General features: G+C 47.9%; 1 protein-coding gene across 23 annotated transcripts in view; it reads right to left on the bottom strand.

Annotated features, from left to right (window-relative positions):
• The window catches only part of LOC146809181 (uncharacterized), a 1,126,689-nt gene that overhangs the window by 973,345 nt on the left and 126,109 nt on the right, over positions 1-27,235 (bottom strand). For 2 of the 23 annotated variants that reach the window (XM_085615994.1, XM_085615990.1), the window contains exon 3: positions 5,131-5,293. The exons of the other annotated variants lie outside the window; for them this stretch is intronic. The gene's annotated coding sequence lies outside the window, so the exon portion shown is untranslated. The remainder of the gene's footprint in view (positions 1-5,130; positions 5,294-27,235) is intronic. 23 annotated transcript variants of the gene reach the window in all.

Raw genomic sequence — 27,235 nt, forward strand, 5'->3', positions numbered from 1 at the left:
CCTTTTCACCTTGTCCTTTTCCCACAGGTCTTGGTACATCCCAGTACCAGTTCTCCATTAACTTCCTCCTGCCGTAATCAGCAACCAGTGCGATACGGCGGTGCACTTAATTCACACTTACTTGGTCCTGACGAAGTGCCATTGACCCCTTCTGGGGCAGATGGGGCACGAAACATGTTGACCACACTCACTTAAGACTAGCCCTTAGGGAACATTATTTCCTACACAGGGCTTCTTCACAATTTTAATAAGGTTGGAGCTACCTCAATAATTAAAACTGAAATTAGTAGGACTGCTCTAATAACCTTTTTTATCCATCTCACCCCTAGTGCACCACCTGGCCCTCACACCCACACGCACCCATACGGCTTCTTCAAAAGATCCCCGATAAAGAGCCCCGGTTTCAGGAGCCCGTCAGGTATTGCAGCGCCGGCCAGACGAGGGGCAAATGCCCAAATGATGAAGCATGACATCCCTTGGGGTGTGTGAGGGCATTTCGAAGAAAGACCTGTGCTTCCCCTTTCCCCCCTCCCACCTGTCTTAGACAGCACCCCTAGGAACTGCTCATTCCTTATCTACTACTTTATTGGGGCCTACGAGCAGGACCTAACAAACTCGGCTCCGCGTCCCTCCTTTTGATCAAAAGGATTGCTTTAAGTCACGGTTCATTCGCTCCACCACACTATTACCCTCAGGTCGGTATGGAGACGAAAATTTGACTTGGACCCCCACATTTTTCATGGCTTCTTTGTACGCCTTAGAGGCGAACGCAGGGCCCTGATGAGAATAAAAGGTACCACACGCAAAACTTCCCACAAAGACACGCAAATCCCTGATGACAGTACGGGCATCAGCACTCCTTTGTGGCCATACCCACAGAAAACGTGTGCACGAATCCACTGCAACTAAGATATACTTGTACGCAGTATCAGAGGAGAAAGGGCCGCAGTGATCCAGATAAACACACCCAAGTGGTTTATTGGATATGTACAACTGAGTTTGTGGTGGACGCGCAGCAGTTGAAGGTTTAATCTGCTGGCAAATGTCACAATCAAGAACATAAGTGCGAGCCTGTTTATATAACCCACGCCACCAGTAACGTTGTTGTAACAGAGTAACAGTTGCTGCAACACCGGCGTGGGCAGAGGCCATACCCTTGTGAGCTGCTGTTATCAAGGATGGTCTGCAGTCCGCGTTGGGAATCAATCTGTCACCAACGTCACTAATTCTCACTAATGGGATGTTATCAGGACTTAAATGATAATGGTAACGAGAAGGGAAACCTCTCGGGTAATTACTTCCCTTCTCTGTAGCAGCAATAGCTGCCAAAATGTCATCATCAATCTTACTTTTGGATCTTGTAACTGCCGCTACTAGATATGTCGCCACTGCTGTTTTCGCTGCTTCGTCAGCTAAGCTGTTGCCAACAGCGTGGACACCAACTCGCTGGTGACCAAGAGTGTGAATTACATTCACGAGAGGCAGATGTTCTCTAAGTTCTGCCACTCGAACCCAAAGCATTTTATGCTTAAATGTGCTACCTTTGGAATCACGATATTAATTTTGAGACCAAAAGAATAAATTGTTGTTGAAGGACTGAACACAATAAAACGAGTCACTTACTATAAGAGTAGTGACCCGAGGATCAACAAACTCTAGTGCAAGCACCAGAGCACGAAGCTCCGCCAACTGTGCGGTACAATCACCCAATGACTGCGTATGCACGACATCAGATTGGAATTCACCATTTATGAAAGTACCCCCCACAATTGTGCAGGCCGCTGAATAGGCATGCTTTGATCCAGTCGCCGGTTGCACCGAACCGTCAGTGTAAATGACACAATGGTAATCTTCGAGCGGGCACAAAGACAGAGGAGCCGGATGAACGAATTCATACTGTAAATACTCCAGAGTCTGCAATGAGGCATCAAAGATATAGGTGACATCGGGCGATGTCAAGGAAGTGGCCCATTGTATCTAACGTGGATGCAAAGCTTTAGAATTGGGTACACTTGCTTTCATCACTGCCTCTAGGGCAGGATACGGTGTGACCACCAACATGCGTTTTCCTTGGGACAGCGCTCGTTCTTTGAGAATCGCCATCTGCACCGCAGTCAGAACTTTTTCGACCGTGGAAACGCGCAGTTCAGACGACGTGTACAGGTGTGATTTGTAGGCAATGGGGACGGTGTCGCCCTCATTAAACATTAAGTACGTGAAACCCACTGCGCCTGGCACAATTCTTATTACCAGGTTAGTGCGGTTATCACGTGTCAGTAAGTATTTTGAAGCAAGAAGATCAGCTTGCAAAGATTGCAAAATAGCTGAATGCTCTGGTAGCCAGCTTGATTTGGAAAAAGTAGGTTGTACCAAGGCATAAAGCGGCTTGATACGCTGGGCATAAACGGGAATGTACGTACGACCGAAATTCAGAAAGCCCAGCAAAGACTGTCATTTTTTCAATGTTGTAGGAGCACGCAGGCATGCACACTTCTCCAGAAAGTGAGGAGCTAATCCTCGACCCTCATTGTTGAGCTCGTAGCCCAAAAACAACACTGTATACTCAGCAATGTGAGACTTCGCAAAGTTGAATTTGTAACCGAAGTCTGCAAACATAACAATGATGCGATCAACGCGACACAGATGCGGCCACAACTCGTCGTCCGTGAGATAGATATCGTCGACATACGAGTACGCATCAGGGTCTATGCTCTCTAAGAGAGAGACAACACGTGCGGCAAAGACGCCAGGGCTGTTTTTATAGCCCATGGCTAATCTCTTAAACTGTTACTGTTTGCCGCCAGAAGTAAACGCTGTCCATTGACTGCTAATAGAGGACAGGTTATGGCTGTAAAAGCCATTGGAAATGTCAAGTGTGGTTTTAAACCTTTTTCTCATGAGACTATCAACGAGAGCAGAACTGTGGGTATTCTGTCCAGCACACGTCCGGCAATGAGAGTTCAAATGCCGGTAATCCAAAACTAGGCGGTACGACCCATCAGGCTTCATTACAGTGAATAAAGGATTATTCATTGGTGACACACATGTTTCAATAACACCTTAATATTCCAATTGTTCAAGGATGTCCGTGACGTGAGATCTAGCTTCGCGACGCATGGGATATTGGGGCTGTGGCTGGGGCATAGACCGTAATGGAATCTCATGGCTGGGGGACAATTTATCCCAGCCTACCTGAGTACGATACAAGGCCGGAGCAAGCACCTGAGCCCACTCCTCGGCAAACTTTTTAGCGTGGTCCTTAGGCACTGTGTGCGCCAAGGACGGGAGGATTACCTCCTCCCCTCTAGGAGCATCTAAAATGAAAGCCGGGGGCCAGTCCGCCTCCGCTAAGAGGATGTCATAAAAAGAGGTCAGATTATCCCAAAAAATCCCTTGAATTGTATGTTGTATGTCACCTTCAATTACGAGGACTATATCATAAAGTCTGTCAGGGGGAGCCACTCTAGTGTCAGCACTTTCTACAGCAGGAGTCTCCAACAAGTAGCTCGGGAGCTACTGGTAGCTCGCCAGTACCCTCAAAGTAGCTCTCAGAGGTGAAGTCAATCCCAGTATCTCATTCAGAGAGTCTATGCAGAGATTCTAAGCATATTAAAAAAGGCAGCACTTCTCATCTGAAGATCTTTAGCCAACCCGCCTACGGCAGGGACTCATATTAACAGTCAAACACGCACTGTGTCGGCCTATTGAGTTTGCCACATGGTCACCTTTATCCAGTCTTGGACTATGTCACAAGGGGATTAGCCATATGATAGTCCCCTGCTTTATCAATTTCACCATGTGTGTAAACAGTGGGCCATAAATGAAGAGTGGCAGTGGTAGCCTGAGCAGTAATCAGGGCTGACCCACTAAAGTGTGGGACTGCAGGAGCCAGAGTGAAAATGTTTCAGTTGGGTGCATGAGCAGCCAAGGGCTGAGGAAAACTATGATCCTGGGCAGAGAAAATGAAGAGCCTCATCTGCATTCATCTACGTGTGCGTCCATTTTAAACACTGTTGCTTCCTGTAAGCTACACCTGATATCAAGGACTACCAAATGGGTATGCTAGCCCCCATCATATGGGTTTTGTCTGTTGCACAATTGTCTCAGTTCATGGCATAATAGTGCCAATGACATAATTATGGCCATCCTTTACTATTTTGGGTATTTGTCGTCTAGTTCTGGTATACTGTCAGCCATCAGTGACATATTAAGAGCATGACTGCACTATATTTAGGTGTCCTTGATATAATTGTGGCTGCCCCTTGCATAATAATTACCATGACTAATAATATGGTGGCCATCCTGGTCTTTATGGTGTCCAGACTTGGCACAATTTATACTGGTGGGCATTATTGGCATTATACAGTCGTCCTCGTGCTATGGTGCCATGGATTATGACTGTACTACCTGAGCATTTGAAGCAGTCTGTCCATGTGAGGCATTTGTACAGGTGAGTGCCCATTTAAAATGACTAGCTGATGTAGTTCCTAAAAATGAAAACGTGTATTTTAAAGGCATTTTTTTCAAACAAGGGTTTTCTTCAGGAAAATATTGTTTGTTTGCCCAAAATGGAAAGTGGTGATAGAAAAATCTGTGTATTTTCAGAAATTGATATGCTGATGAAGACAAAAGGTTGCAATTAAAAAAACACATTTAAAGTTGAAATTGAAAGATAAGTCAAGCTGAATTGAGGAGACCTATTGCTGTGGTTATGTCCTTTGTGCCACAAGGCATGTGAAGATTTGAATGTTACTTTATCAGTCAGGTGGGGGCATTTAATATTGATAAATGTTTCCCTAGCATTTCTTCTGGTACTATCATCTGGACTACTTGGGTGGCACTATGATAATCCTGCTTAGGGTGGTCATAGTGTAATGTTTTCATGTGCTGTCAATATTTTACAGTGATAACATTTGCTAGTAGCTCAACAGGACTTTCCTTGAGATAAAGTAGCTCTCAATTCAGAAAAGGTTGGAGACCCCTGTTCTACAGTAATTAACGTGTCAGTTGCTGCCGCCTCCAGATATGGACGCAGTGCTTGCCGCACTACTGTAACCTCCGCTGCACTGTCGAGCAGCGTTAGTGCCCATGTCAGGTTCCGAAGCTGCGTTCTCACTATCTGTGGCATACCTCGCTGTTAGGGCAGCAACTTTCTTCTTCTGAAACGGGGATGTTGACGTGCGAACTCGTCTGGCTTGCCTTTACCGCCAGCCTGATGGGGTTGCTCGCGACCTTGTTGGGCACCCCGACCTTTGCCACGTTCTCCGTCACCGGACTGTGAGGCCGATGTTTCCTGTGAAGAACGAGGAGAGCATTGTTCAGTAACCTGAAATCTATCAGGTGACCTAATACTAGTGCGATCGCGCAAATCGTAAGTGCGTTCACTAGTCGGCTGTACGGGAGACGCAGGACAAGACCCCTGTTTCTGTTGCTGCTTTCCCTGTTTCTTTGTTCGCCAATTTTGCTTTGGAAAAGTTGGACGATCGTCTTTAACAGAAGAGCTCACCTTAGTTTGTTGTATCAAGTCAGGAATGACTATAGTTTGTTTAACCCCTAAACTACTGCGGCCAATAGTTCTATAAGCCTCCACAATAATTTTAGGCAACTCTTTGGGCTTATCGAGCTCATCGACGCGGGCCTAGCCATTAGCCACTTGGAATTGTACCGCATGTCCCTTGAGATTACCAAGGACGAGAGAGGCAACTACCCTGAACACTCCAACAAGCCGCATTCCCAACTCTACAGCCGCCTCCGGACCATGGTTATCTTGAACACGTTTAATGACGGAGGGAAGCACAGCCATAGACAGAGTGCCAAAGCACTTTGAGTAGACCGCGGCAAAAACCTTACCCCAGTTGTCACAATCGGACACTTCTGGGACTAAGTCTTTCGGCAAACTAATGGTGAGGATTTTGTATTTCTCCACCGCGGTAGAGTGTGGAAACACTGCTTCCAGTTGGTCAAATTTCTCGGCAAGCCAATAAGGCAAATCGTCCTTACTCTGGGGGCGCTTGCCCATCACCGAATTAACTATGACGGGGCTAATAACCGCAGGGTGACCAGCTAGTAGTCCCGCAACAGCAGGTGGCCCCACCTGCACGTTGCGTGAAACATATTGCACCAAATCCCTATATACTGAAATGAGGGTTGTATGGAGTGTACGCAACTCATACACCGCAATAGTCAAATAGCGGGGGTGAGGCGTAAATCCGGCCAGCACCGGCCATGTGGCCCCTGGAATTGACAAAGGGCCCATTCTAGCCGGTGCAACTGCATGGGGAAGGGTGCCATTAAACCAAATGCTATGCTGCCAGGCTGAAAGGGGAACCTCTAGCGTCCTATACGGTGTATAATTTGCTGGGACCCGCGTGTGAGTATACGAGTGAAACGTTTTATCATCCGCATTCACTGCTGGCAGCGTCACCCAAGAGTAGAACAACTCGTAAGGGTGGTACCCATCTGCACTCACCACAAAAATAACAGCCATCCCCTCGTCCGGCACCCCATACTGCGTCAAATGACGTCGCAGAGGTGTACGGCTATGCGCTGCAATTTCGACCGCCATAAGGACACAGAGAAGAACAACAATGGATTTTACATTAGCACAAGGGTTCAGAAATACAAAAAAACCTTTTTAATTAATTAATTAACAAGCTTGAAAGAACCTATTGGGCTACCAATAGGTAGGTTAAATCTGTCGCTCCCGTTATCCGGAAACACGAGTGAGGGAGTCGCGGACTAATATAAGCACTACTAAGGCGTTTCAAATCAAAAGACCAAACATTAGGTGCACCATGTTGCAGGGATTCTGCTCATGCACAGAACTATGCGCAGGAAACCAGGACCTCAGTGAATTGTGGTGTACCAAAAAACTCACCTCAGAACCCCTATCCGACCAGCATCAGTGTCCCATTCGTTATCCGTATTCTATCGGAGGTCCCAATGTATAGACAACCCAGAACAAGCGACTTAGAGTAGTCTCAGGAATGGTGGGAATCAGAAATACCTGTTCGTTATTATTCTCATATCAGTCCACAACAAGAGTAAACAGAGACACGGTAGAGTTTAAAATGTTTATTTTATAAACTACTTGTCCTAAGATGCAGTACTTTGGCTAACATAAGCAGGCAAATGATTAACAATAAAACCATCAGCATTGTTACAATACCATATAAAATAAAGGGAGAAATCATGTTATAAATGACATTGGAATACAGCCACCTTCCCTTCACTAGTAAAGCTAATATTATTAGACTAATAGAAGGTCTCTAGGCATGAATGGGGAACCCCATACCGTAAAGATCAGCTTAGTTGAATCACATCACAGGATCAGCTTGGGAAAGCTCTTCTCTAGAATGTGTGTGTTAAGTATGCAGACTGCAATATTAAAAGCACTCGAATTTCAGGTTTTTGTAGCTGTGTGCGTGTTATGGCTAAATAGTGGGCCGATCAACCTGAACTCAAAAACATGCATTGTCTGGTGACCCAGACTGTTTCTTTACACAATGTTCAGACCAAGGTCACAGCGCACGTCTAGGGATGTGAACAACAGACAGTTCCCACGCGAAGAAAAGGCAAGCAAGCAGCTCTCAAATAACAACATGTTTCTGCAGCGTCGTGTCCAAAGCAGCAAAAGCGGCAAGATGGCTTTCTAACATCTAACGCGCCCATGCCAACATAGCAATGTATGTACATAAATCGCAGCCCTCACTACAACTTCCTGGCGTGAAGTTATCTCAAAGAACACACAAGCTGTCCTCTGATGGTGCTAGAGGCTCCAGTAAGCGAAGAACATGTATGTTCATTTACATTATTAGATTGGATGGCTGAATCATTTACTGAAGATTACCATGACTTCCTCTTTGAGACATTTGCAACATACTGTGCCTATATGTTGATAGATTATTTTGGCAGTTGTCCATCTTCCACATGTACTAATTCGAATATTTTTTACTTTTTATTTTTTACTCCAGTATGGCTGTATACCGCCCCTGACTGATCTTTGATTTTTTAATTTTTTTCCCAACAAACGTTTTGAACATTCACTACCAATAATACAGATTGGCAATATATGAACTTGGTTCTGTCTCACTTGAACTGGAACTCTGTGTTCCTACATTACCTCCCTATTTTGTTCGTGGTCCTATCAAGGGAGGGTGTAGTGGAGACAGGGTTTTGCCTGCACACATTGCTATGTTAGCATAAGCGTTTTAGATGTTAACGCCATCTTGCCACTTTGCTGCTTTTGCACACTACACTACAGGTTGCTGTTATTATAAGTAAAACTGCTTGCATGCTTTTTCTTCACATGAGAACGGTCTGTTTTTCACATCCCTAGACGTGCACCGCGACCTTAGTCTGAACACTGTGTGCAGAAACCGTCAAGGTCAAATAACAATTTATGCTGTTGAATTCAGGTTGATCGGCCCACGCTCTAGACACAACAAGCACACAGCTGCAAATATCTGAAACTCGGGTGCCTTTAATATTGCATTGCATGCGTGATGCTGGCACTCTTGGAGAAAACCTTTCCAGACACAGAGAGCAGTGCTGATCCTGTGATGTGATTCACTGAAGCCGATCTTGGAGGTATGGGGTTCCGCATTCAAACCTAGAGACCTTCTATTATTATTATAAAACTAGCTTATTAGCTAGGGGAGGGTGGTACACAAGGTATTATACGACCTGTTTCTACTATCATAATATGATTTCTCCCTTTGTTTTTTATGGAATTTTACCAATGTTGATGGTTTTATTTCTGATCATTTGTTTGCTTATGTTAGCCAAAATACTGCATCTTATAGCACGCAGTTAAAAATAAACATTTTAAACTTTTCTGTGTCCCTAATTACTCGTGCTGTGGACTGATATGAGAATAACAACGAAAAGGTGTTACTGATTCCCACCATTCCTGTGAGTAACCTAAGTTGCTTGTTCTGGGTTGTCTAATCATTGGTAGCTTCAATATAGTACGGAGAATGAATGAGACACTGATGCTAGTCGGATAGGGGTTCTGGGTACTGGGGTGATTTTTTTGGTACACCACAATTCACTGAGGTCCTGGTTTTCTGTGCATGAGCAGAATCCCCGCAACAGTAATAGATACGTATACTAAAATACAAAAACATATGTATAAGTAACACTATAATTATAATGCAACATTTTACAACATCAGAATATTTCTATGAGTAAAAGGATTTTGTGTGGCACATCTTGATGCAACATAACACAATACAATGCAATGTCTCGCAATCCAATACTGCTAAGCAACCCAAAGTAAAACAACAGAACACTACGCAAATTTGTAAATCATCCTAATAAATCAAAGCAACACCACGCAAAATATGGCAACGTTTTACAGATTTATTTTTCAATTTTCACAAAAAAGAATAAAACTTAAACACATCTCAACATAGTAGATACACCTAATACAACATTTCAAGTTTTTACATATATACATTTGTCTTTCTTTGATTTCCATGTAAATTACCCATGTCCCCAACCAAGATGGATGCTGCATACTGTGAAGAAGGCAAAAAACACATTATTTTTCACACACAAAATAATTTTACATTCAGTCACGATGTAACCCCTTTGCTCCTAAGCCTCCCCATGCTAAGCCTTTTTTTGGCTATTTGGGGTAGTTTGGGCTTTGGCCCCTGTAACTCTTTGTCCACAAAAGGTTTCCATGCCAAATTTGTGTCCTTTTCTTCCAACATCTTGGGGATTCAAAAAGTACCCAGGGTTCGTGGATTCCCTTGGAGGGAAAAGAGAAATTGGCCAAACTACAGCATTTTTTTCATGAAAAAAGTGTTGCAGAAGACAGCGTTGGGTGTTTTTGTCCCTGCAAAAGGTATGAACAAATGGTTTGTGGTGCTAAAATCACCATCTTTCCAGCTTTCAGAAACAGTAAACATCGTTCACCACGAAAGCGAAACCACGCATGCCATTACACTGCAGTCGTTACAACAACTGCATTGTTAGAACGCATGACATTACAACGCTAGTCGGAACAACGACTTGCTGTAGGGGACAGAAGGTGTTGGATTTAAAATCCAACACCTTCCCTACGGTTTTGGAGACTGGAGTTGGAATAGTACATTATACTATTCCAAAATGCCCCCTCTACAGCAAGTCGTTGTTCAGACTTGCGTTGTTATGGTGTGTGAGTTAACAACACGGTTGTTGTAACAACCGCTTTGTAGTGGCATGAGTGGTAAACGCATGCAAACTAATGTGGCATATTCTTCAGGAACAGGTAGACTTTTGCCAGAAAACCAACATTTTCTACACAGTTTTGGTATTTTACAGGGACATAGTCTATTTTTCCTATTTTTGTACCTTCAACCGCCTTCCAGTTAGTAGTAGTAATGGGTGTGAAAGCACTAATGTAACCCGGAAAACTATACATTTCTGGAAAGTAGCCAACATTCTGAATTCTGCAAGGGGTCATTTTTATAGATCGTCAAGGTTTTTCTAAAGAAACTACCAATTGAAATAAAAAAATATTGAAATTGAGTTGAAAAAAGCAGCCATTTGTGCCAACGTTTTCACCTGTGACTTCTTCTAAGTATGGCAGATTTTTTTAAGCAATATATCGTTATGTCTGCTGGACCCATCTCGTTGCAGGGCTATATAGGACTGTAGGTGTACCAAGAACCCAAGGTATCCAGAGCCAAAAACTGAACTGTGTCTTGCAATGTTTTTCCATTGTGTTTCACGGAAACCTAAATATTTCTGAAATGGGAACAAAATGTAGAGTCTAGAAGCAGTGGTTATTTGCATATCTCCAAAACTTTGGGTACCATACAAGCGGCACTCTCGGGCTTGGCGGCACTCTCGGGAAACCTACTAATATCAGACATTTCTGAAAACTATACACACGAGGGAGTCCAGGGAGGTGTGACTTGCGTGGATGCCTCAATGTTTTCCTACATAGAATGCCCTGCAAACCTCAAATTGAGCTGCAAAAATCTAATTTTTCTCACATTTCTGTGTGGGAAAGTAGTGGGATCACTGGGCTGACACAAATGTCCTACCACCCAGAGTTCCCTCAGGTCTCCCGATAAAAATGATACCTCACTTGTGTTGTTAGGCCAAGTACCTAAAACATATTGTAGACATCAAAATTATCTATCACAAACCAATCTGGTTTTGCAAGTGGGAACATGCATTTTTGGTCCTGGGATCGGCGGCCATCTAGGGAAAACTACCAAGCCCAGACATTTCTGAAAACTAGACACCCAGGAGAGTACAGGGATGTATGGCCTGCATGGATCTACCAATGTTTCCCTACCTAGAATCTATGCTAACCCAAAATGTAACACAAAGAAACATTTTCCTTACATTATGTGCAACCACCCAGCATTCCCCTTGATCTCTCGATAAAAATTATACCTCACTTGTGTGAGTGTCCAATGCAGAATTGCCTAAAAACATATTAAAACAAATATACAGTGCTAAGAGTTTGCTGTGCTATCCCCACAATCCCTATGTTTTTGGTCCTTTCCAGTTGCTGGGCCTTGGCCCACCCACACAAGTGAGGCATAATTTTACTCGGGAGACTAAGGAGATGGCTGAGTGGTAGGACATTTGAGCCAGCGTGGTGATCCCAGACAGAAATATGAGGAAAATGTGAATTTTGTAGCTAAATTTGAGGTTTGCATGAGATTCTGGGTAGGAAAACATTGGAGGAGCCACATAAGCCATACCTCCCTGAACTCCCCCGGGTGTCTAGTTTTCAGAAATGTCTGGGTTTGGTAGGTTACCCTAGATGGCCGTCGAACCCAGGACCAAAAACGCAGGTGGGACTCCTTTCAGAACCATGTCATTTTGAGATAGATAATTTTGATGTCTCCACAATACATTTTGGGCCCTTCCATACCACGGTACCTGGCTCACCCACACAAGTGAGGTAACATTTATATTGGGAGACCTGGGAAAATGCTGGGTGCTAGAAAACTTGTGTCAGCCCAGTGATCCCACAACTTTCCCACACAAAAATGTGAGAAAATTAGATTTTTTTAGATAAACTTGAGGTTTGCAGGGGATACTGGGTAGAAAAACGGGGGATCCACGCAAGTCACACCTTCCTGGACTCCCCCAGGTGTGTAGTTTTCAAAAATGTGTAGGCTTGGTAGGTATTCCTAGATGGCCGCTGAGCACGGGACCAAAAACGAAGGTGGCCCCCTTGCAAAACCAGATTGTTTTGTGAGTGACAATTTTGATGTCTCCACAATACGCTTTGGGCCCATACCTGTCACGGGTACTTGGCCCACCAACACAAGTGATGTAAAATGTTTATCAGAAGAACTGCGGGAACGCTGGGTTGTAGGAAACTTGTGTCAGCCCGTTGATCCCATATCTTTTCCACTCAGAAATGTGAGAAAAATGTGATTTGTTCAGCTAAATTTGAGGCTTGCAGGGGATTCTGGGTAAGAAAACAATGAGGGATCCACGCAAGTCACACATCCCTGGATTCCCCTGGGTATCTAGTTTTCAGAAATGTCTAGTTTTGGTAGGTTTCCCTAGATGGCCACCGAGCCCGGGACCAAAAACCCAGATGCCCCCTATCTTGCACAAAACAACCTGGTTTTGGAAGGGGGCACCTGCGTTTTAGGTACCGGGTCCGGCGGCCATCTAGGGAAACCTACCAATCCCAGACATTTCTGAAAACTAGACACATGGGAGAGTCCAGGGAGGTGTGGCTTGCATGGATCCCCCAATGTTTTCTTACCCAGAATCCCCTGCAAACCTCAAATTTAGCTAACAAATTACATTTTCCTCACATTTCTGTTTGGGATTACCGTGCCAGAACAAAATACCTACCACCCATGTGTTCCCCCTGGTCTCCAGAGTGAAATGATACCTCACTTTTGAGGGTGGGCCAAGGGTCTTCAACTGGGAAGGGCCAAAAACATAGAGATTAAGGGGCTAGCACAGCAAGCTCTATATTTTTTTTGTGTTTTTAGGCTGAGTCTGCATTAGACACCCACACAAGCGAGGCATAATTTTTATCACGAGACCAAGGGGAATGGTGGGTGGTAGGACATTTGTGCAGACGCGGTGATCCCAGGCAGAAATGTAAGGTAAATTTGATTTTTTTCATCTACATCTGAGGCTTGCAGGGTATTCTGGGTAAGAAAGCGTTGGGGAATCCACACAAGCCAATCTTCCCTGGACTCTTCAGGGTGTCTAGTTTTCAGAAATGCCTGGGTTTGGTAGGTTTCCCTAGATGCCCACTGAGCCCAGGACCAAAAACGCAGGTGACTACCTCGCAGAACCAACCCTTTTTGTGATCAATAATTTTGAAGTCTCCACAGTATGTTTTGGGACATTTTCTGTCGCGGGCACTAGGCATAACCACAGAAGTGAGGCACCTTTTTTATCGGGAGACTTGGGGGAATGCTGGGTGTGTGGAAGTCTGTGGCTCCCTATAGATTCTAAAACTTTTCATCACAGAAATATAGGTAAATTAGTTTCTTTTTACAAAGTTTGAGGTTTGCAAGTGATAGCGGGTAATATAACCTGGTAAGAGCCGCACAAGTTACCCCATCCTGGCCTCCCCTCAGTGTCTAGTTTTCAAAAAGGCACAGGCTTACTAGGTTTCCCTAGGTGCCGGCTGATCTAGGGTCTAAAATCTACAGCTAGAAGATGGCGGCCGAGTGAGACGTGTTTCTCCGTCTCTCCGGCGCCGCCTCCTATCGCCTTGTGTATCCTGTCCCCTGATGCCCATCAACTTCTGCTCTGTCGCCTGCTGGAGTGGCCCACTTACTGGCTGATCCCAGAGACCCCCATTTTGAAGAACGCCGGGGCTCTGGTGTGCGATGCGGGCCTGCCCGGCCCCGGCCTTGCTGCAGCCCGGCAGCCCGCGGTGTGGGCGCGGCGCCGGAGGCGACTTGTGTGGGATCGGACTACGTGGGCCGCCTGGTGCTGGCTGACGCGCCCCCAGTGGAGTCGGGAGCACTAGTGGAGACCCGCGAAACATGGAGTGCGGGCGCCGTCAGCTGTCGAATACGGCCTTGGTGTATTGATGCGGCGGTTGACGCACATGTGGGCCTGCGGCTGGCGGGGATATGGCCGGCGGACTCTGAGGCCTTGAGACTTATCTGCGAGGCGGCCCGTGGACTCTGAGGCCTTGAGGCTGACCTTTGAGGCAGGACATTGCTTGGTGGTTTCAGCGGGGCCCTCCGATCCCGGCATAGCTGCAACCTGGCGGCCCAGCGAACTCCGGCGCTGGACTTGAGGGTGCCGGTCGTGGGAGCTGGTGCGGACCTCCCTCACGAAGGCTGGCGACAGCGAGGGCCACGAGGTGCGAGGATCTGCTGGAGGGCCCCTCTGCGGTTGGTTCCGGCGCACGCTGCCTGGCGGAGCTTCGTGCCCTCTGTGGAAAGCGCCTCTCTACACCCCGGTGAGTGCTGGCTTCTGGGGGCGCTGCTCGGTCTGCATTTCGGCGGACGGGGGACCGGTTGCTGCTGGGGTGCGCAGGGGCTTGGCTGGAACTTGAGGCCGGCCCTTGGCGATGGTGCTCCATGCGGCCTGGTTGTGAATTGAAGTGAGGGAACTGTTGGTGCGTTACCTGCGGGGCCTTGGAGGGCGTTTGCCCGGGGCCTGCATTTTGGCCTGTGGTCCGGAGGGCGGCGCTTTTGGCCCGGTGCACTTACGTGAGGGGTCAGTGGTGCGGCATGATCGGTCCGCATTTTGGCAGACGGTGTGAGCGGAGAGACTAGGGTGTGCCCGAGTCCTGGCTGGGGTTCCCCTGGTCGACGGCTGAGGTCGTGCTCCGGGTGGCCTTGGGGATAGTGGCACCCGTGAGTGGTGGAGAGCTGAGACTGTGCAGGGGCTCCCGGCCTTGTCAGAGTGTCGGAGGACCTGGCTGGGGGTTTGAGGGGACAGTGTCCCTGGTTCCTGGGCCCGCTACTCGGCCCGTGGATCGGCGGGCAGTGCTAGGTGGCTGGTTTTCCTCGGCGGAGGGCCGGTGGGAAGCCTGCTGGGCCCAGAGGGTGGAAGCCTCTTGTTGCAGTTGCTGGTGTGCCACATGCTGTCACCCGATTGAGGGGCCTTGGCTGCTTGAACAGGGGTGGTGTTCAGGCCGCACGTCGGCGGTCGGGGAAGGGGCTGGTGCCCCGTCAGCGTTTTGCAGCTGGGCCAGGGTTGTGTTGGTGCGTGGCCCCCTGCTTCGAATCTAGGGGCCGGTCTGCCTGTGTTTGTCGGTGGAGAACCCAGGCAGCTGCCATGTCTTCCACTAAGGCTCGGCGAGATAAGATTCCGAAGGATGCTCTGCAGCGGTCTGGTGCAGGCCTCCTCTCAGCCGTTTCCCCCCTCGCAAATGCCTGAGGACAGTGACCAGCCGGCTACTAAGGCCTTTATGCTCGACCTCTTCTCTGCCATTAAGGAGGACATCCTGGAGCTCTGCTCCCAGCTCTCATCTGATCTTCGTGAGGTGAGGCGCGACGTGGATGCTCTCGGGGACCGCGTCGCCACCGTGGAGGAGCATGACTTAGGACATGAGGACGATATGCACCAGCTTCAGCAGGATGTCCTTTGTCTCAGAGAGCAAAATCTAGACTTGCAGGCCCACGTCGAGGACCTTGAAAATCGGTCCCGCCGGAATAACATTAGAATCCGCGCAGTGCCGTGGAAGGGCGAGGGGGATGATCTCCGGGAGTATGTGCTCCAGCTTTTCCATCAGATTCTCGGGGAGGAGACGGAGAGGGCCATCCAGATGGATCGTGTGCACTGCGTTGGCTTGCCGAGGGGTCCGAGGGCCCCCCTCCAGACATCTTGGTGTGCGTGCATGTTTTTCAGCTTAAGGAGCAGATTCTACGCAAGGCTCGTGAGCATACCCCGATGCAGTTCCGTGGTCACCAACCAACCATCTTCCAAGACCTAGCTGCTTCCACCCTGGTGAAGTGTAGGGAGTTCAGACCTATCACTACTCACCCGCATGAGAATAACATTCCGTACGCGTGGGGCCATCCTTTCCGTCTTATTTTTAAGCACCAAGGCAAATTGCATCAGCTATGCTCGTTATCTGCAGCTTATGCGGCTCTGGGACTGGAACGGCCCTCCTCTCCGGCTGGGGTAGTTGACGCGCCTGCGCGGCGGCGTAGGCGTTCGGATGGCTGGCAGCGGGTTGGTCACTCCCCCCGGCCCTCAGGGCCCGATGTGTCCACTAGTCTCCTGGAACGGGAGGCGGCGGTCACTTCGGTAGTTCTAGGTGACGGACAGCAAATGTGCTCCATGAACCCTTTAGAGCTGCATCAGGTGGTTTTTCTCTGGCGGCACCGGGTGGAGGAGGTCCTTGGTGGGGGGTGCTGGTCGTCAACTGCCCTGTGGGGTTGGATGGCTGATGCCCTTTGTACCGAGGGGATGTCCTCCTGGGTTCCACGTTCCCCATGCCGTTGGTTCTATCTATTAGACTGTCGTCCCCTTTTGGGGTTCTTTGGGTTCTGGGTTCTGCAATGGATTTCCTATGTCTGCTGTGTTTGTTGCCTTTGGGATTGGGTGTGGGGGGATGGGGTGGGGGTCCGGGGTGTTTTTGGGAATGTGTTGGGCTCCGCATCAGTCCTCTTTGGGGTGGGGGTTTGTTTGTTTCCGACCCCTTACTGGTGAGTCTCCCTACCGGCTCTGGGTTCTTGCGCCTGATCATAGCCTTTCTTTCCCATGTCTTTTATGAGCAAGAGTCTTAAAGTGGTGAGCTTGAATGTTCTGGGCTTAAATAATCCGGTTAAGCGCTCAGCTATCCTATCCCTCTTGGAGGGTGCGGAGGGTGATGTGTGTTTGTTACAGGAGACTCATCTTCTCTCTAAGGACGTTAAGCGGATGAGAGATCGTCGCTTCCCCCTGCAGGTGTGCTCTTCCGGGGTGGCTAAGAAACATGGGGTGGCTATCCTTTTTAGTGCGCGTGCTCATTGTAAGGTTCTCGCCCAGGTTGCTGACTTGAAAGGGAGGCTTTTGGCGCTTTGTGTGCAGTGGGGGGACATGTGCTTTACTGTGGGGTCCCTCTACACCCCAAATGACCACCCAGAGTCTTTCATAAAGAGGGCCTTTTCTGAGGTACTGGCTTCGCACCAAGCGAGCGCTCTCTCCCCCGGGGGCAGACAATCGTTGAGTGATGGTGGTCTGCATGACGTATGGCGCCTGCAACACCCTACTGAGCGCGATTATACCTTCTACTCAGCGGCGTACAAAACTTATGCCCGCCTTGATCATTTCTTTCCCTTCACCTCCCTTTTGCACTCTCTTTTGGATTCGACCATTGCTCCCCGCTCCCTGTCTGATCATGCCCTCATCTCTGTGCAGCTCAGTTCTCCAGCGGTCCGTCCCTCTCCGTCTGGCTGGCGCCTGCGCGATTATTTGCTCAAATCTGACTCCACGGTTGCTCGGATCCGCGAGGCGATCATTACTTACTTGGCGGTTAACAATCAGGGCACTACGTCGGTGGCGGTGGTCTGGGAAACTCTCAAGCTGGTGGTGCGGGGGGTGTTCATTGCGCTGGCAGCTGCCTTTGCGCGTCTCCGTAGGGAAAAGAGGGTGGAACTGGAACATGAGGTGGGGGCCCTAGAGTCCATCCATAAGCGCACCAGAGCGCCGCGGGTGCGGCGAGAGTTAGAGGCGAAGCGGCGTATGCTGAAGCATCTGGATCTTGACAGGGCCGAGTATGCGCTGTTGCGTCTACGGCATAAATTTGACCTTAGCGGGGATAAAGGAGGGAGGTTATTGGCCCACAGGCTTCGAGCGAACATGCAGCGCGCAGCGGTTCAGTCTATTCGGGATGATCGTGCGGTGGAGCAAACTACTGACGCCCTTATTGTGGAGTCTTTCAGGCAGTTTCATCAGCACTTGTACTCCAAGGAGGCGACCGATCTGGCGGGCCGGGAGGCTTACCTCGCCTCTTGTGGTGTCACGCCGTTGTCTGTGGCCTCTGCTGATGCATTGGAGTCTGCCATCCGTATTGAGGAGGTCATATCGGCGATTGCTCGCCTCAAGATCGCCAAGTCGCCCTGGCCTGACGTTTTTTCCGCCCTATTTTTTAAGACCTTCTGTGCGGAGCTGGCTCCCCTCTTGATGCATCTTTTTAATTCTTTTCTGGAGATGGGGGAGGTGACCCCCACTATGGCAGAAGCTGCGATTACGGTTATCCTTAAACCTGGGAAGGACCCGAGGGACTGCGGCTCGTGTAGGCCAATTTCCCTCTTAAATGTCGATGCTAAATTGTTCGCGGGCATCTTGGCGGCGAGTCTCAGTCCACTGATGGATGGCATTATTGACCCGGATCAGTCAGGGTTCATTCCTATGCGTCAAGGAGGGGACAACACCAAACGTCTTCTCCATCTTATTGACTTGGTCCATCGGTCTCGGACCCCGGCCTGCCTACTTTCCATTGACGCTGAGAAGGCCTTTGATCGGGTTGACTGGGACTACATGTTCACGGTCCTGCGTACTTTTGGCTTCAAGCAGCATTTCCTTTGCTGGGTGCACTGTCTCTATGTTGCTCCTAGGGCGTCCGTGAGGGTGAACGGGTGTCGGTCCTCACCCTTTCCCATCACTAGAGGGATGAGGCAGGGGTGTCCCCTGTCTCCGCTGTTATTCGCGCTTTATATGGAGCCCTTTGCGCAGCGCATACGGTCGAGTCCGGGGGTTGAGGGCCTTAAATTCAGCGCAGACATTCATAAAATTAGCCTTTACGCGGACGATGTTATTCTCTCTCTTACCCGCCCGCGCACCTCTTTGCGGTGCTTGACACAAGAACTTTGCGACTATGGATCGGTTGCGGGCTTTAAAGTTAACTTCTCCAAATCGATGGCGCTTAATCTTTCTATCCCTGACGAGGAAGTTGATGATTTGCGGAGAGATTTCGCATTCCAGTGGGGGCATTCTGACATCTCTTATCTGGGGATGTGCTTGGCTCCGTCCGTCGTCAAAACCGCTCACCTTAATTATAGACTATTGGTGGAGCACACCACTAAAGCGCTCGCTGATTGGTTTCGGCTTGGTCTGGCCTGGTATGGGCGACTGTCAAGATGACGTTGTTGCCGAGGGTCCTTTACCTATTTCAGATGCTTCCTGCGCAGCCGCCTCCGGGTGCCCTCCCTAAGCTGCAAGACCTGCTCAATAAGTTTTTGTGGCACAATAGGAGGCCACGGTTCACCTTCTCGATCGCTACTGCGCCGAAGGCTGCTGGTGGCTTGGGTTTTCCGTTGTTGCGGGTGTATTACCAGGTCTCTTGCCTCCAGTATATCATGGAGTGGAATCGACCTTCCTCTAGCAAGCATTGGCTTTTTATGGACCAGACGGTCGTGGGCTGTAATATCTGGCGCGAGCTCTGGCTCCCACGGAAGCACAGGGCCTGGGGTCTTTACTCCTCCCCGGTGACTTCTCCGACTCTTAAGGTATGGGATCAACTAGTGAGCGCTCTGGGGTGGACTACGTTCCCCTCCCCTATGACGCCTATCATGGACAATCCCGATTTTCCGCCGGGTTGCGCGTCACCTGTATTTCAGCGTTGGCGTGAGGCGGGCTGTAAGAGAGTGGGTTCCCTGCTGGAGCCGGATGGTGTGATTCCATTCGCCTGCCTGCGCAGAGACTATTTTGATCTGCCGCCCGCTGATGCCTATCACCACACACAGCTTGCACATTGGGTGTCCCTTCCTTGTAACTTCGCATTGATGTCCCGTCCCTTGACCGCTTTTGAGCGATGGTTGATCTACAAGAAAGATGATCGGAAGCTCATCTCGGAACTCTATGCCCTCCTAATGGCGCGTCCAACGCAGCAGAGGTCGAAGGCGCAGGTTCGCTGGGAGACTGAGCTGGGGCGCCCGTTGACGGCTAAGGAATGGGAGCAGGTCTTCTATCGTGCCCATCATACGGCATCAGATACGGCAGGGGCTGAATCTGCTTATAAAGTGGCGCCCTACTGGTACTATAACCCAGCGCGCATTCACTCTTGGGACCCTGCTAAATCGGGACTTTGCTGGAGAGGGTGTGGGCAGTCTGGCACTCTGTTGCACTTGCTGTGGCGTTGCCCGAAGCTGGTTCGGTACAGGGTGACGATCTTGGATGACCTTGATGGGGTGTTTCAAATTAAACTGCCGCGGGAACCTGTCCACACGTTGTTAGGTCTTCCGCACCCCAAGTGCTTCCCCTTGCGCTCTTAGCGGGGCAGGCAGCTGGCCCTGGCGCTGCTGGTGGCACGGCAGGTGCTATTGGCGCAGTGGGGCTCCTCGGCTGTGCCGGATCAGCGAGATTGGATTCGGAGGCTCTGGCATCTGCTGGCGATGGAGCGCCTATCACTTAGAGTCGATGGGAAGGGATCGGATTATGTGAAGCTCTGGACCCCTTAGTGCAGCTTTTATCCAAGGAGGTGAGGGAAGTTACGTGCCCTAAATACCTGCAAATTCTTCAACTTATCCCACTAGAATCAGCAAGGGGCGCTGGGGAGGTTTGATTCCCCGTTGATTGAGACTGTGGGATCGTAGGGTTTCGGGGTAGTGGGTAGAGGCTGATGCGGAGAGGGGCGGGAGGGGGGTGGGGATTTGTTTGTTTGTTTTGTTTTGGGTTCTTGCGTTAAACCTGTGATCTTCGAGTGCATACCTGGCTGGCCTGTCCTGTGTTTCATCTCTGTTTGCGGGGTCGCCCTCCGGGCTGTAGACCTGGGCGCTGTGTATGGCATATATTGTGTCGCTCTGCCGGCCCATGGATGTAGGCAGCCGTGCTGTGTATTTGGCGAGTGTATCACTTAATAAAAAGATTGATTCTAAAATCTACAGCTAGGCACATTGCGAAACCAGTGACAGTTTTCAGTGGAAAAAATGTGATGTGTCCATGTTGTGTTTTGGGACAGTTCCTATTGGGGCCACTAGGGCCTACCCACACAAGTGAGGTACCATTTTTATCAGAAGAAGTAAGGGAATGCTGAGTGGGTAAAAGTTTGTTGATCCCTGCAGATTCTAGAACTTTCCATCAGAGAAATGTGTGGAAAATGGGGTTTTTTTGGACAAAGTTTGAGGTTTTCAAAAGATTCTGGGTGACAGAACCTGGCGAGAAGCAAACAAGTCACAGCATCCTGGTTTCCTTGGGTGTCTACTTTTCAAACATTTACAGGTTTGTTAGGTTTCCCCAGGTGCCGACTGTGCTAGGGCCCAAAACCCACAGCTAGGCACATTGCAAAAAAAGGTAAGTGCCTCGTGGGCTTTATGCCGCACTGTGGGGGGGCAGATCGGGGCCTATTACCCTGATATGGCCTCAAGGGGGGCAGAAACACTGTGGCCATTTTGTGGGGGGTTCAGGGCATTCATATTCCCGTTTTAGGCAGCCCCCACCCCTATGTATAAAAAACAGCATATTTCACGGTGCCTAGTGGACCTTCTGTCCCCTCCAGGGGGCAGATCAGAGGCAATTGCCCCATTTGCTTCCCAGGGGAGGCAGGAAGACTGTGGCTAATCGTTTTGGGGGTTAGGGGCATTGGCAAGCTCATTCTGGGCAGCCCCTACCCCTATGTATATATATAAAAAAATCCCTAGTGCCTAGTGGGCTTTCTGCCCCCCGGGGGGAATATCAGGGGCTATTACCCCATCTGCCTCCTGGGGGGACAGAAATACTGTGGCATTTTTTGAGGGGGTCGGAGGATTGACATGCCCATTCTGGGCAGACCCCACTCCATAACTTTGACGAAAAGAATCCCTGGTGTAGAGTGGGCCCAGGGGGGCAGATAAGGTGCTATTGCCCCCATCTGCCTCCCAGGGACAGAAAGACTGGCATTTTTTTGGGGGGTGGGGGCATTGGCATACCCATTCTGGGCATCCCAAGCCCCCACATATAAAAAAAACCCTAGTGCCTAGGGGACTTTTTGACCCCCCGGGGCAGATAAGGGTGTATTGCCCCATCTGCCTCCCAGGGGGCAGAAAGACTGTGGCAATTTATTTTTGGATGGGGGCATTGGCATGCCCATTCTGGGCAGCCCCCACCTCTGAACAATAAAAAAAAATCCCTGGTGTCTAGGGTGCTTTATGCTCCCCTGGGGATGGCAGATTGGGGCTATGGCCCCATCGGCCCTCGGGGGGGGGGGGGGTAGAAAAATTGAATACCCTAATTGTGAAATGGTGGAGCAAAGGCCCTTGCCCAAGGGGTCACTCCCCCTTTCAGGTGTCTAGTGGGTAGATCCCTGCTTGGTGATCACCCTCCTGTGGTGATCCCCAAGCAGGGATCCACCAGGGAGGGGTACCACTAAAAGGGGAGATTCTCTCCTTTCCAATGATAGCACTCCCATTTGTTTCGGTGCTCGGGGGGCTGAGGTAGCCCCCCGAGCACCGAAACAGTGAAATTGAAACTCTGTTTCAGTTTCATTTTCAAAGTAATGCCCTCAGTGCGCCCTGCGCTTGATCCTCATTACTTTGAAAACAAAAAAAAGCCTTCCAAGGAAAAAAAGGAAATCACTCTGCTATTTACAGCAGAAGGATTGCGTGCTAGCGTGCAGAACCATTCCGTCATGAGCACCAAAGGTGTTAAACCACAGAAAAAAATACTTTTGAGTGCTTATTTTATTATAAATTATCGAATATCCGCTAACAACATAAAATAGCAGCCATCCATCAATTTGTATTCAATGGTACACTGCTTTCTGATGTGACCACTCACACTACTGAGAGCAGGAGAGTACAGCACACCCAATTTCAAATACTGCCATCTATCTAAATAGGTAAGTATAACCTTAACATCAATCACTTTATTTATACTAACGATATTACCAGAATAAATATTAATACCAAAATATTTTTAATTTTCAGACATTGTCAGTTATCTTCAAACAAACCTACTTAGGGAAGGTGCTCAACAGTGACTGGAGGGCAAAATTACTATTCTAACTCCGCCAGGAACCTACCTCGGGGAAGGTGCTAACTCCACCGAGTACTTACCTCAGCGAAGGTGCTGGACAGTGACTGGGGAGTAAAATTACTGTTCTAACTCTGTTAAATACTTATCACAGTGAAGGTAGTGGACAGTTACTTACCTCCGGTAAGGGGCTGGACAGTTACCTGGGGCGAAGCGTGATAAAATTACCATTCTAATTCCACCAAACACTCACCTTAGGGAAGGTGCTAGACAGTGGAAGGGGGGAAGGCAAACTTACTATTCTAACTCTGCCATGTACTTACCTCGGGGAAGGGACTGGACAGTTACCTGGGGGGAGGCGTGATAAAATTACCATTCTAATTCCACCAAATAGTCACATCAGGGAATATGCTAGACAGTGGAAGGCAAAATTACTATTCTAACTCCGACAAGTATTTATCTCAGGGAAGGTTCTGGACAGTGACCGGGGGCAAAATCACTATTCTAACTCCACCAAGTACTTACCTTAGGGAAGGTGCCAAGCAATGACTGGGGGAAAAATGACTATTCTAACTTCACCAAATACTTACCCCAGGGAAGGTGCTGGACAGTGACAGGGGCAAAATTATTATTCTAACTGCTGAGTACTTTCCTTAGAGAAGGTGCTTGACAGTGACCGGGGAGTAAAATTACTATTCTAACTCCGCCAAATACTTACCACAGCGAAGGTGCAGGACAGTGACTGGGGGGAAAATCTATTATTCTAACTCCGCTAAATTTCTTACCTCTAGGAAGGTGCTGGAAAGTGACTGGGGGCAAAATTACTATTCTAAATTCACCAAGAACTTACCTCAGGGAAGGTGCTGTACAGTGAACAGGGGGAAAAATACTATTCTAACTCTGTCAAATACTTATCGCAAGGAAGGTGCTAGACTTTGACGGGGGGCACAATTACTATTCTAACTCCCTGAGTACTTACCTCAGGGAAGGTGCTGGACAGTGACTGGGGGCAAAATTACTATTGTAATTCTGCCGAATACTGACCTCAATTTTTTCCCTTAGACCATAAAAGAATAAAACACACAATAAAAGGAGGAAGAATTTCCATAAACCAGAAACAGTGGAAAATCAAATACCATCATTAGAAGTCCCAAAAATATGCAAAATACAAAGAAAACAATAATGAAAAAAAATTACAAATATTTTATCTTTTTCTTTCTAACCATACCTAGATATCCTAGAAAGAAGAACTCAAACATACACAAACACATGTGTAATTCAACTCAGAATGTTTGAGACCACAGAGGAGCAGAAAAAAAATCACCAAGTAATAGTTTGTTTTCCCAAAAATATAAACTGCCATACCTAACAACTTTCTTTCAACAGAATACAACTCTAACAAAAACGTAATTTTCCCTCTGTTGCAACAGGGTTAATTCACCCCCCAACAGAGAGCATCAATTAATCATACAATTTCCCTTACAAAACAGAATTTACTCAACGAAAATAAAATACCCTTTTAGTACATTGCACTCATAAATGTTTTTTCCTGTTTTTTGCAACAGAAACGTGAAACATGGAGAATGAAAAACAAGCAAGCTACATTCAATGAGGATGTGGGAACAGGTTGCTAAAGGTAGGTGGCTACATTTAGTGTAAGCACAGATTAACTGAGCCCAGGAGTCATTGGCGGTGTTGAGTATTTTTACTCCCATTGCAAAGGCAGAGCGGTTATTCTGGGTGACACTGTGGAAAGGAAAATAGAGCATAGCCAGTTTGCCTCTGCAATGGTGATTGAAGTTAGGGAGAAGTTACAACAAATACATTTACTAGTAGCCACCTCCAATGAACCCTGTGGCTCAGTTTTGATGGGGGTAGCACAAAACATACCCATGCTTATTACTAGTAGTATGCCCACAATCTCTAATTTAGGGAGAATGGTTCAGAGACAAAAACAGGCGAGTAATCTCCAAAGAATAATACCAAAATCCTACTCTGACATTAACATCCCCCAGAACTCAGAGTTTCATTTGCTAATGGACCTTTCCTTTGTTGAAAATGAGAACTTTCTCAAATGATTACTAATCTTTAGTACAGTCCATAACCTATTAACCCTGGAAAATATTGACATTTGAATGATGGATTATCCATTCATACATATTTACATTATTCATGGCAACATTAACAACACTACCACTGCCTTAGTGTACAGCTTACTCCCTGACAAGCAATTCTCAACTTACACCGAATTTTTTATCAGTAGTAAATCCAAAACAATGAATAAAAGTCCTAGGAAATAATAATTGACTTTGAATTACAAATGATTAACAATTACTAAAATGACCCTGACACCGAAATTCAAGGATGTTTTTTCACTTTTCCAAGGCATATTGGTAAAAAAATTAAAAAATCCTTAGCAGAGGATTACAAGTCAAATAGTAAACTGCAATATGAATTAAAAATGCTAATAAGTTTGAGTTTTGTACCTCCTGGGTGTGTGGATGACTTCTACACATCAATTATACAACCAGAATTCGTTACCCAAAAATGAAGAAAAATTGGCTCCTCTCTTAAATTATTTTGAAGACGATTGGATTGGCCATCGAAGCAGGTCAGGTCACAGGAGTAAGCCAAGGTTTCCCATTGACTTTTTGACGTTTGGTTTTTCAACCTGGTGCAAAAAGAAACAATGCCATAGAGGGATGGTATAATTCCTTAAACAATTCCTTAGGAAAATCTCACCTTAACCTATACCATTTCCTGGAAATTTAAAGAAAGAATGAAGGGTCTCATTATGATGACATTTTCCGCACGCCAGCAGCGGTCCTCACACCCGCCATATAAACCTGGGCAAACCATAGCCCATTTCCCATCTGCCGCGGTGAACGGGAAATGCCATAAAAATGCACCCGCCACTGCGGCGGGGGGAGCCAATTGAGACCCACCGCCTTGCGGAATGATGTCCCGCCGCCATCAGCGGAGTGCGAAACCAGACTCCCGGTTGCCTCCACCCGGTCCCAACCGAAATGGATCCAGCTTTACACGCCTTTCTGGTGCTGTACCTGATCCAATACCAGCAAGTAATGCACCATGGGGGACAACAACGCAGGTACGCAATAACACCTCTCCGCACAAAACCACAACAAACAACTCCTGGTCTGATATACGGTTCCTGTCCACATGAGACACTAAGAATGAAGAATTGCCACTGGGAACAGAGAAGCAGCTGTAGCACTGCATAGAGGACTAAGAGTGAGGAATTACCACTGGAACCAGAAAAGCAGCTGCAGCACTGGATAGAACTTAGAACGAGGAATTACCACTGAGAACAGAGATGTTGCTGCAGCACTTCCTGGAGGACTAAGAAAGGGGAATTAACACTCAGAACAGAGGCACAGCTGCCACATTTGTGACAAGAAAAAGAACAAGATTTAGAGCACCATTTACAGAAACAGAGCAACAGAGTTCTGAGTAAGCGAAGCATAATTAATGCTAAAAATCAAAGTTTGGGTGAAAGGGAGCTAGAGAGTAAAGTAACATTTCTAACATTTTTACTTAGTGACTGCTCAACTCTATCTTCAGTGATCCCGACACTGTAGATCATAAGTTAAATCTAAGGTGCAAAGGGGAGAACACACTGAGAAATGGTGGATGGGAAGGGAAAGCAGTAATACTGGTCAGCTGCTCGCGTCTGCAACATTTACAGTACACAAAGCAGGCAATCGGAAAAAATAGTGCACAAAATGAACTGAAATGGACAGAAGAAAATGAGCCCTGTAAAAGTGCCAGTCGCCATGGGAGGCAATGACAGACCAAAAGGAGGGACATTTACCGTTCAAAATTAAGGGATTTAGAAAGGCACCCGGAACAACCAAAGACAAGTGATGGGCCAGCATGGAGCACATTGGCTGCGTAGTGGGAAACATCCTAAACCACGCAGTCTGTACAACAAGTGGCTGAACAACTCAGGCGTAACCACAGATGTCGAAACCACGCATTTGCCTTTCCCATGAATATGTGTGGTTTAGATATTGGTGGTAGTTAGTGCTCTAGTCTGCGGATCAGAAGTGAGCTGGTGAGTAGGAGATCTGGGTGTAGGGTTGGAAGTGGGTTGGTGAGTACGCTTTGTTTTTAGGGTGGGGGCTGGGGTGGTACTGGGTAGTTTTGTGGGCTGGGGGTAGGTCCTGGGTACTTTTGTGGGTTGGGGTAGGTCAGGGGTAGTTTTGTGGGCTGGGGAAGGTGAGTCAGGGGTAGTTTTGTGGGCTTTGTTGTTAGGGTGGGGGCTGGGGCAGTCGGGGTAGTTTTGTGGGCTGGGGGTGGGTCAGGGTAGTTTTGTGGGCTTGGGTGGGTCAGTGGTAGTTTAGGGTTCAGGGTAGGAGGCTGGAATATTTCTTTAAATATG

The sequence above is a fragment of the Triturus cristatus genome, chromosome 7 (genome assembly GCF_964204655.1).
Source record: "Triturus cristatus chromosome 7, aTriCri1.1, whole genome shotgun sequence".
Classification (NCBI taxonomy): domain Eukaryota; kingdom Metazoa; phylum Chordata; class Amphibia; order Caudata; family Salamandridae; genus Triturus; species Triturus cristatus.